Source organism: Rhinolophus hipposideros (genome assembly GCF_964194185.1).
Source record: "Rhinolophus hipposideros genome assembly, chromosome: 17".
NCBI classification, from domain to species: Eukaryota; Metazoa; Chordata; class Mammalia; order Chiroptera; family Rhinolophidae; genus Rhinolophus; species Rhinolophus hipposideros.
This window is the reverse complement of record NC_138063.1, coordinates 57,861,571-57,877,115: the sequence shown is the minus strand read 5'-3', so window position 1 is coordinate 57,877,115 and position 15,545 is coordinate 57,861,571. Positions and strand designations below refer to the sequence as shown.

At 43.0% G+C, this 15,545-nt stretch overlaps 1 protein-coding gene across 5 annotated transcripts in view; it reads right to left on the bottom strand.

The window, feature by feature from the left end:
* Nucleotides 1-15,545, bottom strand: part of PODXL2 (podocalyxin like 2) — a 45,770-nt gene that overhangs the window by 23,506 nt on the left and 6,719 nt on the right. The window lies entirely within an intron of this gene.

The following is a 15,545-nucleotide window of genomic DNA, read 5'->3' as shown; positions in this document are numbered from 1 at the left end:
GTGGCAAGAATGATGGGATAAGTGTGTTCAAAGCAAAGGGGGAGTAATTTGAGGGGGATTAATGGCAATGTGTCTTTTACAGTAAAAAAAATTTTTTAAACGTAGACATTCACTGTATTGTTTAATCACACCTTATATTGTATGTTAGCTATATATTTTTTTGCCCCCACCCCCCCGGTTTTTAAGCCATTTTTTCTCAGTCTAGTTGTAGGCTGCAGCTCCCTGGCCCATGCTGATATTATGAGCCTTGCGCTTCCCCCGGCTGAGGCAGTCTCGGTCGTTGGTCGTTGGTAGGTCGCTCACAGCAGCTCACGGCAGCTCTTGTCGGCTGCCGGCCACACGTCAGCTTCTGGCCACTCACAGCTGCCGGTCACTCACAGCTGCCGGTCACTCACAGCCGCCGGCCGCTCACAGTAGCGCATGTAAGCTCACAGCAGTCCATGGCTGCACACAGCAGTTCACACTGACCTCAGGCAGTTCACGGCAGCCCAGCTCCAGGGAGAACCGTTGTTCACAGTCTTAGCTGTAGAGGGAGCAGCTCACTGGCCTATGTGGCAATCGAACCAGTGGCCTTCGTCCTTAGGAGCATGGTACTCCAACCGCCTGAGCCACCCCATGTTAGCTATATTTTAACAAAAAATATTTTTTAAATTACAACTAAATTATAGAGCAATCAAGCTGGAGAACACCTGAAGTCTACCTCAACAGAAGTTTTATAACTAAGAATATAAAGAAGAAGCCAGGTTGAGACTGACAAGAGAGGCAGAGACTCAAACTGGGCTGGTGTCACACCCACGTTGGCTGTTAAGAACTGGGAGGGATATCTTGGCTATGAAGGTCCCCCTACCTGCAGGAATAAGGGACCCAGCTCAACACTGGGATCCCCAGTCCAGAGTACCAGTCCCAGGAAGAGAAGCCCCCCACACAATCTGGCAGTGAAAACCAGTGGGGATTCCAACCACTCAGGTGGGGCAGAGGCTGTAAGAAACCCAAACATCCTCTTAAAGGGCCCATGCACAGACTCACTCATTCACAGGCACTTGCTCTGGGCTCCAGCGGAGGGAGTGACTTGGGAGGCGTCAGAGACATACAGAGAGAGACTGAGTTGTGTGGTTTCAAGGGGAGGACTGTAGGGACAGTTGCCATTTTCCCTGTGTAGAATCCCCCTCCTGTGCAGCTGCTGGCAGGGAGGCACCATTTCTCCTGTGTTGAACCCTCCCCTACACAGCCAAATCTGAATCTGAATTGGCCTAGTGAGCTCCACTCACTCCACCCTGGTGACTCCCTGGGACCCCACCCCACCCAACTCTCACGATGCCAGAGGCAATTTCTCAGGAAGCAGCCAGCCCTGCCCATATTGCACACTTTATTGGGCAACTCTCAGGGGTCTGTGGACCCCAGGCGGGCAGTAGCTGGCCTGTGTGCTCTGAGACTTTTGCTGAGTAGCTCTAGGCTCAGCACTGGCACCAAATCAGATCTAACCCAGTAAGTACCAGTCATCCCACCCTGGTGACTCTGAGACCCCACCTCACACAACTCGCAAACCACATGAGGCTCTATCAGAGGCTGATAGCTGGAGCTGGAAGGCAGCAGCAGGCCTCAGTTACCTCAGGCCTGGTACTGGTGGCAGCCATCCTCAGTTCACAGCATGGCCTCTCCCAGGTGCCTCCAGGTCCAGCACAGGCAGTGATCAACCACGGACCACTTTGTAGATCCTACCAGGTAGTCTCTAGCCAGTCACAGACAGTGGCTGACCTGTGCCTGCACCGGAGCCCCTCCCAAGAGATCCCAGAACCAACATACCTGGAGGTCAGCTTCAGACCGCAGCAAAGCATCACCCAATTAGCTCCAAAGTAGCATACCCAAAGGAAGGTCCCAAAAGGCACCAGAACCCACTGGGGCAAATCCCGCTCCACCGGGTAAGCCTTCTGCACAGCAGCTCGTCAGCTGTGGACACGGCCAAACCCCATAGGCAGTCAGCCTGAGGGTCAATCCCATCCACTGATGTACCAATAGCAATCAAGGCTCAACTATAACAGGAGAGCACATACAACCCACACAAGGGACACTCTTGGAGCACCCAGTGCAGGTGCCACTGGTCCCCACAGGACACCTACTACATAAGGCCACCCAGCCAAGATTGGGAGATGTAACACATCTACCTAATACATAGAAACAAATACAAAGAGGCAGCCAAAATGAGGAAACAAAGAAATACATCCCAAATGGAAGAACAGGAGAAAACTCCAGAAAAAGAACTAAATGAAATGGAGGTAAGCAACCTACCAATACAGAGTTCAAAACAACGGTTGTAATAAGGATGCTCAATAAACTTAGGAGAGGAACAGATGAACTCAGTGAGAACTTCAACAAAAAGATACTAAGCATAAAAAAGGACAGAAAAACCATAAAAAAAGAGCCAGTTAGAAATGAATACAATAACTGACATAAAGAATGCACTAGAAGGAATCATGAGCAGATTAGATGAAGCAGAGGACTGAATCAGAGATTTTGAAGACAAGGTAGCAGAAAACATCCAGTTTGAACAACAAAAAGAAAAAAGAATCAAAGGAAATGAGAATAGTTCAAGAGACCTTTGGGACAACATCAGGCATAACAACATTCACATCATAGGAGTACCAGAAGGAGAAGAGAGAAAGCAAAGAATTGAAAACCTGTTTGAAAAAATAATAACTGAAAACTTTCCTAAAATTGAAATGTAATTCATAAAAATAATTGAAATGGGCTGGATGACCACTTAGCAGAAATGTCACATGGGTGCTTGGGAAATAAAACAAATACAATCATGGGATTTCATTAATAAAAGATTAATCTGACAGCAATGTGCAAGAATTAGATGGAGGGAATGAATGAAAGCAGAGAAAGGAGTTAGGGGGCCTGTAGCAATGGTTCAGGAGAGAGAAATAAAGGTGATGATATTGGAAATGATGAGAGAAGAATGGATTCAGAAGACAGCCCTGAGGTAGAATTGATAAAATGTGAGTTGGTTGGCTAACAGGAAGAAGTTAGCACTCTAGCTGATTTTGGAAGTAGCCATGCCATAACAGAAGTGGTCAAATTTAGAGAAAAAGTGCTTTGGAAACCCTCAGGAAGCACTTGAATGAGCCAATAGATTAGAGGTATCCTCAAATGTGGAAGGATGGCAATGCACTCATCAGCAGAATTCCATTGGGGTTGGGGGGTTCCTAAGAGGACAAGCTGACCAAAACAATCCCTCTAATCAATTTGATGATGACTTTCCAAAACTCGGGTCTCCATACCTCCAAAAAGAGCCTGGCTCCCAGAATTCCCTAAACTGTTTACATCCTCCTCTAAGATAGCTGATAATAGCAGTCATGCTGTTGGTGACATGATCTGGGAGCCAGAAGATTTAGCCACCAACTAAGCAATTCTCTGGGCTTCAGTTTTTCATATGACGAATAAGAATGCTGGTATATGTGGTTTTTCAGGTTCTTTCTAGCACTGATGTTCTAAGTTTTGGAGATAGTTTTGATAAATGTGTCTTACACAGATTGGCATTAAGAACAACTCCTCTACTATCCTAAATAAGAATAAAAGAAGACTCATGAGATTACAGACTCTTACTGATAAGCAAGGTGGTTTTCTTCATTTCTTTCTTCCCAGCACCCAACACCGTGCCAGGTCCAGAGCAGAAAGGACAGTGATGTGCATTTGTAGAGCTCTTGATTCTCATCTTCTGACTCCTACACCTAGGACTGTTCCTTTAGGTGGAGAACAGAGCCTCCAAGCGCAGTGCAGACTTCTTCACTATCTGCATGAGCTCCTCTCCTGTCTCCCTAAATGTGATCACTCGCAAATAGTTAGCTTTGATTCATCATTTCTACATTCTTTCTCACAGAGTTCACTGATTCCAGACTTTATCTATTGTCTCTATGCTAAAGGCTCCCAAATCTACACCCTCCACCATCTACACCCTCCACTACACCCTTTACCCTTTCCAGCCTCTCATCTCCAGTGACTTGAAAAATCACTAAACGAGGCTTGCTGGCCCTTGGAATCAGCAGGATTTTCCTACTTCTTTACCACCTCTCAGCATCCAAAATTATTCCTTTTCCTTTCACTGCATCATCTCAGTTCCACTGCTTAACTGTATGGTCTTGGACACGTTACTCCACCTTGTGTGTTACTTATGTGTCTCGTTTTCCTTATATGTAAAATAATAATAGTACCTAGCACATAGGGCTGTGGTCAGGATTCAATGAGAAAAAACCTGGGCACAGCCCATAGTACCAAGCAAACACTTGATTAATTTTAGTTATTAATATTTGATAATTATTATCAAAAGAATTTTTATACTGAAAAATAATAGGAAAAATAGCACTATTCTGGAAATTTGCTCCAAGGATGAGGAACAGGATAAGCATTTGAGTGATAAGTCAAACAGAATCCAGGAAAAAGGACAGGGCAGGAAAGGACTGACAATCTATTGACAAGTCTAGATATGATCTGAATATCAGAAATCTCTCATACCAGAAACAAGAATTTATAGGGAGACCCAGTAGGGCACAGACTATAAACTGGAGGTGTGAAGGGAAGTCTTCCAGGAGCAGCTGTGGGACAGATGAAAATGGCGTTCTCAGGAGAGCGAGTAGTGGGACAGGATCCAAATATAAAATTAGACTAATGAGTAAAGAAACCAAGCTTTATCCAACAGTAAAATCACGCTATGATTGACTGAGAGAGATACAATAGCACTTCTATGACATTTCTGCCAAAAATGAAGAACCTGAGTTTAGTCATGGGGAAACATCAGACAAACCAAAATTGAGAGATCTTCTATAAAATAACTGGCCTATCCCCTTCAAAAATGTCAAAGTCATGAAAGACGAAGAAAGGCTTGAGAATTTTCCAGAATAAAAGAGACATGACAACTAAATGCAGTATGTGATTCTGGACTGGATAGTGGACTAGAAAAAAAACTTTTTTCATTTGCTATAAAAGACACTATTGGGAAAACTGGCAAAGTTTGAATACAGTTTGTAATTATATAATAGTATCATATCAATGTCAAGTTCCTGATTTTTTTATCATTGTACTGTGGCTTTGTAAGAGAATGTCTTTGCTCTTAAGAAATACACACTGAAGTATTTATGGGTAAAGCAGGGTAAAGTTGCATGTCTGCAACTTACTGTCAAATGGTTTAGAGAAAAAATCTATGGGGGCGGCCGGATGGCTCGGTTGTTTAGAGCACGGGCTCTGCACAACAGGGCTGCCGGTTAGATTCCCACATGGGCCAGTGAGCTGCGCCCCCCACAATTAGATTGAAGACAACAAGCTGCCACTAAGCTGCTGGAGAGGCGAACGGATGGCTGAGTTGGTTAAAGCATGAGCTCTCAACACAAGGTTGCTGGTTCAATTCCTGCATGGGATGGTGGGCTGCGCCCCCTGCAACTAAAGATTGAAAATGGCAACTGCACCCTCCACAACTAGATTTAAGGACAATGACTTGGAGCTGATGGGCCCTGGGGAAACATACTGTTCCCCAATATTCCCCAATAAAATTAAAAAAAATATACTACATCTTGTATGACCCTATTTATTTAAAAAAAATCTATGTCTATACACATACACAGAATAATAAGGCAAATATGGCAAAATGTTAATGAATGAAGGGTATGTAAGAATTAGTCTTGCAAGTTTTCTATAAATTTGAAATATTTTTTAAATAAGAGGAGAGAGACAGAGAGACAGACAGAGAGAGAGAGAGAGAGAGAGAGAGAGAGACAGAGAGACAGAGAGACAGAGAGACAGAGAGAATGAGAATATATCACTTTAATTACTGGCTAGTGAATGTGCTAGAACCACCAAAAGAGAAGAGAAAAAAATGTGGGGACCGGGCAGGCCATCCTGGACTAAGAGCTCAGAACGCTCCAGGAGGAAGGAACACAGTTGCCATGAGACAAAGAACAACCCTGGTGGATAGGGAAGACTGCTTTTCCCACTCACGTGTCCAAGCCAAGGCAGGGAGACCAGGCTTCCAGGGACTTGCAACACTGAGAAGGGGAGAGGAAGTCTTAGCAGTCATTTTGGAGGGGAAAAAGGGGGAAATGGGCAATGGAGGAAGAGAAAAAAAATAAGTGGGATGGATCAGGAAAAGGAGAGAGCTGGAGATAGGGAGAGAAAAGAAAGGGAGAGGAGAAGATGGCATCACCAGAGACGAGGAGGAGGGAGGAGGGAATGGGTCTCCTCTCCAAGTAAGGTCGGTCACCTCCCAGTCCTCCACTCCAGTGTCCTCATGCAGTCATGGGCTATAAATCCAGGGACCCATCCACTCTGACACAGAAAGGAGTCTGTCCTGTTTAGTGCCCCAGGTTCTGCCTTTCTGTTCCATCTACTGCAGGCATCTGGAGGAGGGACTGTACGGCCCCACAAACGCCGAGAGCCTATCTGGAACAAATATACCTGCAGAGCACTTTCTACATACCCCACACTTAGATGAAGGTGTGAACAATCAGAGATGCCCAAGAGACACACTGAAGACAGTGAGAAAGCCAGTCAAAAGCCTGTTCCCAGGAAGGTAGCAACACCCTGAGTACTGAAGAGATGTGAAGGGTCCCCCAAAGCTCAGGCTCTCCAGGGGGAGACTCCAGCTTGGCCTCAAGGTGTGGTCAAGGAGTGGCTAAGTTGCTAGGGGACTCAGAAGAAGCTAGTTCAGTCCCCTCACTGTCCAAGAGATACCAAAGTACAGCCAACACCTTGCCCCTCAGGCTGATGAACTTCCTTCCCTGACACACCTGGTAACAGCGCTGTGAAGCTGCAGCCCCCTGGTGGCCGTCATTGGAAACTACCTCTTCCCTAGAGCCCTGGGGAAAATCAGGTCGCCCATCCCAGCGTCCGGGTATCTTATACTAAATCGGGGCCCTGCGAGATCCAAGGACCCATCACCCTCCTCTTACAGATGATGAAACAAAAGCTCAGAGAGTGGAGGATACTTGCTGTAAGCTGTGAAGCTAAACTTGTCATGCTGTAAAGTTGTAAAACTCAGGCTCTTGTGTGGTCAAAGCCGGTCTTTCAAGACGCCTGGTCAGGCCATCCCTCAGGCAGCGTGGTTGGCTTCAGATGCAGAGGAGCCAACTGATAGCAGTTACATTACTTCTCCCCGTGTATCTACTGCAGCCATCTCTTTAAAGCTGGGCTTGAATCACGAGACTGGTTGACAAGTAAGCCAAGGCCAAGCTTCAGAGTTCTGCTGGGGACTAGAATTCTGGATGACCCGCCTATTGACTCCACACATCCACCCCTCTGGGACATGAGGCTAAGATGAAATGACATAATAAATGCAAAATACTTGACCCATTGAAAGTACTCTTTTCTCCCCAAGGCAATCTCTGAAAGTCACACTACATGTCTTGCCCTCCTCTGAGCTTTCCATGTATGGGGACAGAGCCAGGAGTGCAGTTTCCAGGCTCTCGGCCTCACGTGGAAAGGTGCTGGCTCAGGTAGTAAACGGCCATCAACTGTGATTGGATGGCCATCAGCTGTGGCTAGTTGGCCGTCAGCTGTAACCAGTGAGCCACTGGCCACTAATATAACTGCCGTGGCTACGCTAGCAGCAAAAGGGGGCTAGCAAGATGATGGTGGCTGAGCTAGCAAGAGCAGATTGCAGTTAGCACGTGAGGTTGGTTGGCAGAGAGAAGCGGACGGCAGGTTGCGGACAGTGTGGCTCTTGCTTCCTGTGTCTCCAACCCAGCCACCAGCGAGAGTGTGGTGGTATGACTCCCCTATCTATGGCTCCATGGGTGTTCCTTTCTGGCCTCACCACGTCCTGCGTTCTTGTGTGGGGAGCGGGAGCTGAGACCCTGCATGCCACCCTGCATGACAGGCCACCAGCGAGACTGGGGTGCAGGAAGACCCGTCAGGGTACTGGTGGATGTTTGCTTTTGTGTCTCGACCAGCCGCCATCCAGAATATAGTGGTATGACTCCCTATTTATAGCTCCATGGGTGTTTCTTTTTGGCCTCACCATGTCCTGCGTTCTTGTGAGGGGAGCAGGAATTGAGTCCATGCATGACACCGTGTAATCCGACTCCCAGTAGGCATATCTGTGGTCACTGTTATTATAATGGGCTCCCGAGGAGCCTAGGGTCCAAATACAGGAAAAGGCCTAGGAAACGATCTGATAGCCTCAGCTCTTTGGCTGGTGGCTAGTAAGTCTAAAAGAGGTGGGCTGGCAATCCTCTTCCAGAACACAGGTTGGCCTTTTTAGAGAGGCATTGCTGTGTTGATGGCTTTTTTTTTCCTCCCCAATTTCTATAAATCAACTGTGATGGTTCATTTACAACTTAAGCCCATTTCTGTTTTATCTAAGTGAGGAACACCTGGGAAGCATCTCCCTCAGGAAAAAAAAAAAACCTACATATTCTCTTACTGAGTTGCCCAAAATTAGAGTTCTTTTCCTGAGGCTAAATAACCAACAGTAATTATTCCTTATTTGCAACCCTTCTGTTGCTAATATGTTTCTTCTCTTGTGAAAACTTCTGGATTCACCAGTTTTAAGAGAGGTTACAAAATCAACAAAGTAGGTACACAATAAATATTTGCTGAACAAATTGTTGAAACTAAACAAGATTCACTAATTAGAAGGTAACTGATGCAAAATGTAAGGTTTTTTTACTCAGGTGACATCATTTTAATTTATCACAGCACTTAAACTGCATTCTTCCCACTGTGGTGTGACAGCTGCTCAAAGGCTGCTAGAGATCACTCTGATGAAGCTGCAGGTCTCTGGACAACCTGGATTCTCCAGGGGTTTTCTTTTCATCTCACTGTGGTGCCGGCTTTTTCCCCCTAAATAGACCATGTTGCATTTCCATCCTCCAATTTCATCCTGGTTTTGTAGGTCTCATTCCCAATTTATCAAGGTCACACTGGACTTAATTTCTTCCTTATTAATCCATAGTAATGATTATGGTAGCCATATCTCATGGATGACCTTCAGCATCAGCTAAAATATTAATGAACTGATTCCTCTGTTTAAGACATGTAATTAAAACAGGCATCAGGGCCAGTGGCCTTGAAAGATCACTTTAAATATCCCTTTAATGTCAAATTACTGAAAATTGTCCGGAGTGCAACTCTCAAGCCAGTTATCAGTTATTCAACCGAGTACTAATATAAAAACACTCACAAAATTCATAATAGATTTGTATAAAACAGAGGTGCAAGGGAAACAACTTTCAGTATAATTGAAAACTAATTTTTAATGGTCAACCTCAGCAGTCATCAAAGAAACGTAAATTAAACAAGATGATAATTTTTTTGGCCTACCAACTTGACAATACCCAGTATTGGATCAGTGCAGAAAACAGGAACTTAATCCACTGCTGATAGGAACAGAAATCAGGCCACATTTTTTTGGGGGGGGAGGGGGGGACAATGCAAATGAAAAGCTTTAAAAACAAACATTCTGAACACCCAATTTCACTTCTAGAAGTACACCCTAAGGAAACAATTAAGGATGCTCACAATTTAGTTTTAAGGATTCCCATCATGGCACAGTTCACATAACAAACAAAGACTGGAAATCTTCCAGCTCTCACACAGCAGGGTGGACTAAAGAAATGGGAGCCTGTCACTTGAGATACTATTTCAGCCTTAACGCTGAGGTTGGAGAGCTGTGTTTGCTGGCTTGGAAAGATGTTGGTAAGTGAAACAGAAAAATCTGTATGCTATAAATCCATTTTTTTTTTGTAAAAGCATATTTTATATATTTCCCATATGGAAAAAAAGTCCAGAAAGATATACGCCAACATGTTTACATTTGTTAACTCTGAGTGATGGAATTATAAGTGGTTTTTATTTTCTTCCTTTAACTTGTTTGCCTTTTCTAATTTTCATATAATGGTATTTATTACTAGTGGAAGGAAAAGAGGCCACATATTAAACCTGACAAGCTCAAGAGACTGAAAATAACCACATAAGACGGTGTGAGCATAAAAAGTTTCATAACTAAGTGGGCCATGGTGGAAGTCACATCTTTAGCTTCCTTCATAAAGTTAATTTGTGTGTTTAAGTGGGGCTGTCTACTGTCTTTTTGCACCTAAGATAACATCTTTGGAATGTCAGTAATCCTTTTTCCGGACCAGAGCTGGACACTGCAAAATCCCTCATTATTATGCTTGTCTCCTGATTACCATCTCTATGTCCTGTAAAAAGCGAACTGTTAACTATCCTGCACCCATCTATGTAAAAGAAATACCTGTCTCTCCAATTTTCTTTTATCCAACCCCAGAGATTTCCCCGCTTTGCTTTCTCCCACTCCCTTAATCTATCACCAGTGGATTTCATGTAACCCTCCTCCTTTGATTTTATGTATAAAATGAGCTACAAACTGCCATTTCGCGGAACATTTTCTCAATCCGTTGAGATTTTGCTTCCCAGCAATTGTACTCTCTTTGGCTCAAATAAACTCTTATAAGGTTTTCTATTAGGGTGGATGTTTTTTGTTGACACTAGCATAAAACAAAAACAGGTGTTTTTGTTTGTTTGTTTTTTGGTGTCGAGGTGAAAGTGCTTCTGTTAGCTGTTCCTTCTCTTAGTAAACAAACCTGATGTGTGGGCAGCGACCTAGAAGGTCAAATGATTCTATAGCAGATACAATCTCAGCAAGGATTCACTGTAGAGAAACCACCGCCAAGTCCCAGCAGACAGCTGCTCTGATCTTATTTCTACAAAGTAGAAAGTAGTCTAGAAAGGCTATAAAGTAGTTTCATGAATGACTTCATATAGAGAAGGAGCAAAATCTTAGAGTAGAAACCTCAGATTTGAGATTTAGCTCTCCCTCTTATTACCTGTGTAATTTAGTGCCACTTTTAAATCTCTCCAAGCCAGTTTCCTTAGCTATGAAACGGGGATATTGATCATGCATGTTTTTACAAAATTCATCATGTTGCTGTGAGGTAAAATATATATTTTCATATATATATATATGAAAGTGATTTATAAAATAAAAACACTTTATGAAAGCTCCTTACTCAAGTGCAATGTTTTTATGCCCAAACATTTCATTCCCCTCTTTCTGTTAATGGCACCTCAATTCTCCTTTGGAGGCACTCCTCCCTTCTTCTTGTTCCAGGGACCCTACCCCATGGCTCCAGCGGGGCTCAAGACCCACTCTGGGCCAGTGAGAACACTCCGTCCCCAAGGCCTTAGGATTGGTTTGGAGATGGGCTCATGACCCAGACCAGACGAATGAGACTCCCCTCTGAGACTTTTCCAGAAGTGATGGGAGGCAGAGATCTCTCCTGCATGGGTTGCTACGTGAAAGGAGGATGAAACTGCAGGTACTAAGGGGCTGTTGACGCCATCACACAGGAACAACCTGCCTAAGAATGAAGCCAATAAGGGAAAGTAAAGCACGCTGGAGCAAGTCAAGTTCTGATGCCGGTTCAATCCCTGGACCCCACCTGCCTAGAGCTCTGCAGTTACTGAGCTAGGAAACATCTATGAGCCTGTTTAAATTGGGTTTCTAGAACTTGCCAACCCCAAAGAGTTATCTCTTTTCTTGTAAAACACCAATTAGCTTGTTTACTAGGAAATTAAAACTGTATGAAGGAGCTTGGAAAGTGAAAGCAGTGGAGGGAGACAATAGGGACAATCTTGAGATGGGAAACACGGTAACATGGAAAAATATTCTTAATCATTAACAATTCTGCATGAATTAATTGATCTGGTTTTAAACTGGCTTGCTGCTAGCTGATGAAGTGGTAAATTTACATTCCATTTCTTTTTCCCTACTTTGTAAGAATACCCTTTTCACTTGAAATGTCAGAGAATCATGATATTTTAAAGCTGGAAAAAGACTTCAATCTATTATTCCCATGGTTTTACTTACAGATGAAGAAACTGAAGCCAAGATTAGAAAAGGAACCCACACACGGTCACACCACTTATCATCAAACAGAAACTTCAGCTGTTTTTGCCATTGGACTCTGAGAATCACTGCTACAGAAGGAAAAGGAAGGCACCAGCTCTAGTTCTTCTAGGCCCAACAGACTAGAAATGAGATGTGTAACAATACGACTGACAACAAAATGTACTGGTTTCCTCTCTAACACATACCATCAATGTGCTCTCATGGCAAGAACACAGGTCCATAGGCATCACTGCTCAGGAGAAACTGATTCTAGACTCAGCTCTGCCACACACAAGCTGTGTGATCTTGGGCAAAGCTCTTGTTATAGGCAGGCATACCAATCAGAAGATGAGCAATGAGGGATTCTGGACAAAAGCAGCTCTCTTTCCTCCACCCGCTCTGCACCTCTTGCCCATTCCCCTTGGAGGACACTTGTGTCCCCATCTTACAGTTCTTCAGGTATGTACGGTAGAAATAAGGAAACAGACTTGCATTGTGGAACTGGTATGAGCAGGAGAAAGAATATATGCAAAGTGTCCGTTACATGGCTTGTGTTCACTGAATGACAGGTATTTTTATTATAATGAGACCTAGAGAAGCCAATGGGATAAGAGAGATGAAGTGAGAGAAAAAGGAGGGGAAACAAATGGGGGAGGGGTGCAGAGCAAATCTGAGTTAATCAAAGCTAGGGCTTTCCCACTGTGATCCTGAGGAAGGTCTAGGCACACAACTGGTGATTTCTTGACTAGGCTCTCTGAGTGACTGCTTGTCTTAGACTAGAATCTCAATAGTCTGAACAAAAGGCAAAGCCCAAAGAAAGACCTAGTACATATAATTGTCCAGTATAAGGTAAAAGTGGCATTTCTTTTCAATGATGAGAGGAGACTTGTCAATGAATGCTACTGCAGCAATAGCTTATATATGTGGGGGAAACGAATATCTTACACCACATACCACAATAAATCACAGCTAGAATAGAGTAAAATATAAAAAAATTAAGCTCAAAAAGAATAGAAGAAATAAAGTTGTATATATCTCAGGGAGGAAAAGCCTTTTTGAAACAAAGCAAAGGAAAACACATAAAAACATTTCAAAAGAAGCACTATTTTAAGCTTATAAAAATTAAATTTATGTATATCAAAAATTAATATAATAAAAATAAAGGTAACTGACAAGCCAGAAAAATGTTTTCTATATATGTCAGAAAAGAGGTTAGTATCCTTTTTACATGAAAATGTGTACAATGATAAAAAATTAAAGCCTCACTAGAAAAAAATAAAAAAATAATAATAATAGTTAATATTCACAGAGGACTTACAATGTGCCAAGCACTATGCTAAGTGCTTTAAATGTATTATTGCATTTAAATCTCACAACCCTATGTTACTACTATTATCCTCATTTCCTAGATGAGAAAACTGAGGCCTAGCTTGTTACTTGCCAAAAATCACATAGCTATTCAACGGCAGTGCTTAAACTGGAGTCTGCCTGACTTCAAGCCTGTTCTCTCAATTACACTATGCTTGAAATCAAACAGGAGAACTATAAATGAAGGAATATGTATATTTGTAAATGGAGAAGATATAGAATATGTATACATATACATGTGACTATATACACATACATAAATTAAAATTTACTAGTAATCAGAGGCCATTATAATTTTGCCTCTCAAACTGACAAAGATTTCTATTAATAAATGACAAAATTTGGGCGTGGGAAGGGTTCAAAAAACTGGTATTCATTCCATTTCTGGTGGGTATGCAAACTGGAACCACCGTTCTGGGGGGTGATTTGGAAATATTTAAGAAAAGCCTGTGGAAAGATGCACACCCTTTGTGTCAGACATGCTTCACCCCCTGCAAATCCACTCTCCACCCTTCTCTACCTTAGCCTGGCCCAGGAAGACTGGCCCAGCAGATTACATCAACAGGCCATGCCTTGCTTCCTGACCTGACTCCCAGACAGAGGTAGGTACGGGAGAAGGACAGGGACCCTGGCAGGAGCTGGGAGGAGAGAGAGGTTGGGTATTTATTCTCCTGGTTCCTTCCCTGTCGGGCCACCTGCTCCCCACCACTCTCTGTCCTTTCATCCTTCCCTCCCTTTCTCTCTTTGGGTATAGGGCACTGATTACTCTGCTGCCACTGGCTCTGGATTCCTTTGTAAATTTACTGATCTATAAATAAACCCTCTTTGGATTATCTTAGTTTATTTGTGTCATCTGCTTCTGGGTGGGATGCTAACTGACACATCTTTAAATCCTGCAATTTCATTTTTAGAAATTTATCTAAGGAAACAATCAGAAAAGTACAAAAACATATGAAGATATTTGTAGTAGCATTAAAATGAAGACAACCTAAATATTCAACAATAGTGAACAGGTTTCAAACATTTGATTATCTACATGATGAAATACTATCTAGTCATTAAAAATCAGGTTATAAAAAATATTTAATGATGTGGATATATAGTTATGAAATATTTTAACTGAAGATATTATGTCCCCTATGATTCTAATTTTGCATACAAAAGTGACTAGAAGAATACAGTGGTACCTTGGTTTTCGAACATAATCCACGAGTTCTGAAATGTTCAAAAACGGCCGACAGCTAGGCCTCAGGATCTTGCACTCAGCGGAAGCCATGTGACATGTTCGACTTCTGAGTCGTGTTCGAAAACCAAGGCATTTACTTCTGGGTTTACAGCGTTCATAAACCAAAATGTTCGTCAATGGAGACGTTCGAAAACCGAGGTCCCACTGTATATCCCAAACTATTGGTAGTAATTATCTTTTAGTTATGAGATCCTGGGAGGATTTTATTTTCCTATTTGTATTGTTTTTGTATTTTTCATATTTTCTACAATTTTCACGTATTATTTTTGTAATTAGAGAACATCAATCCAAAATACTATATATTTTAAAAAGAAAAATTGGGGCCAAATTCTGTTAACACCCCGCCCCAATATGTGTGTGCTCACGCACACACACAATTTGACAGTCTGACATTTAAGAATGGTCTCCTGCTGGCTAAAGACATGTGCCCTGCTGCTGTAGCTGGAAGCATGTGAGCTCTGCTGTATTTGTAATCAGCCATGATACATGCATTCCTGTTGAGCCCAGGCCCCACATGTCCATCAGCCATGCTCTGTAAACCCAGAAACCAATCTGGTACATGACTGATGGCAGGGTAGTTAGAATGCCTTGATGAGGATAGAGAGACCTAAGGCGGGACATGGGATGTGGTGATCTCCAGGAACCTTCAACAGAGACAATACAGCAGGTAGGGGAAAACAAACAAACAAAACCCCAGACCTTGGAAATACCTCAGCTTGAATCATGACTGACCATCTGAACAGTTGTATCACTGTTAAGCATGCTTTTAACCTTTCTAAGCCTCAGTCTTCTCATGTGTAAAATGGGGATAATATTGTGAGCACAGAATACAAGCTCACTAAACAGCAGTGAATATTAAAGAGAAAAGAGCCTCGTGGGCCAATAGACACTTGGAGTCCCAGAGACTTGGCTTTAATACGTAGGAAAAACTGGTGGGAGGAGAGAAAAGATGTGATTCAAGCAAGAAAATGGTCCTTTGGCATTTTGTCAAGACTGCCTCACACCCAGCCGCAAGCAACATACTCTTAGGTAAGA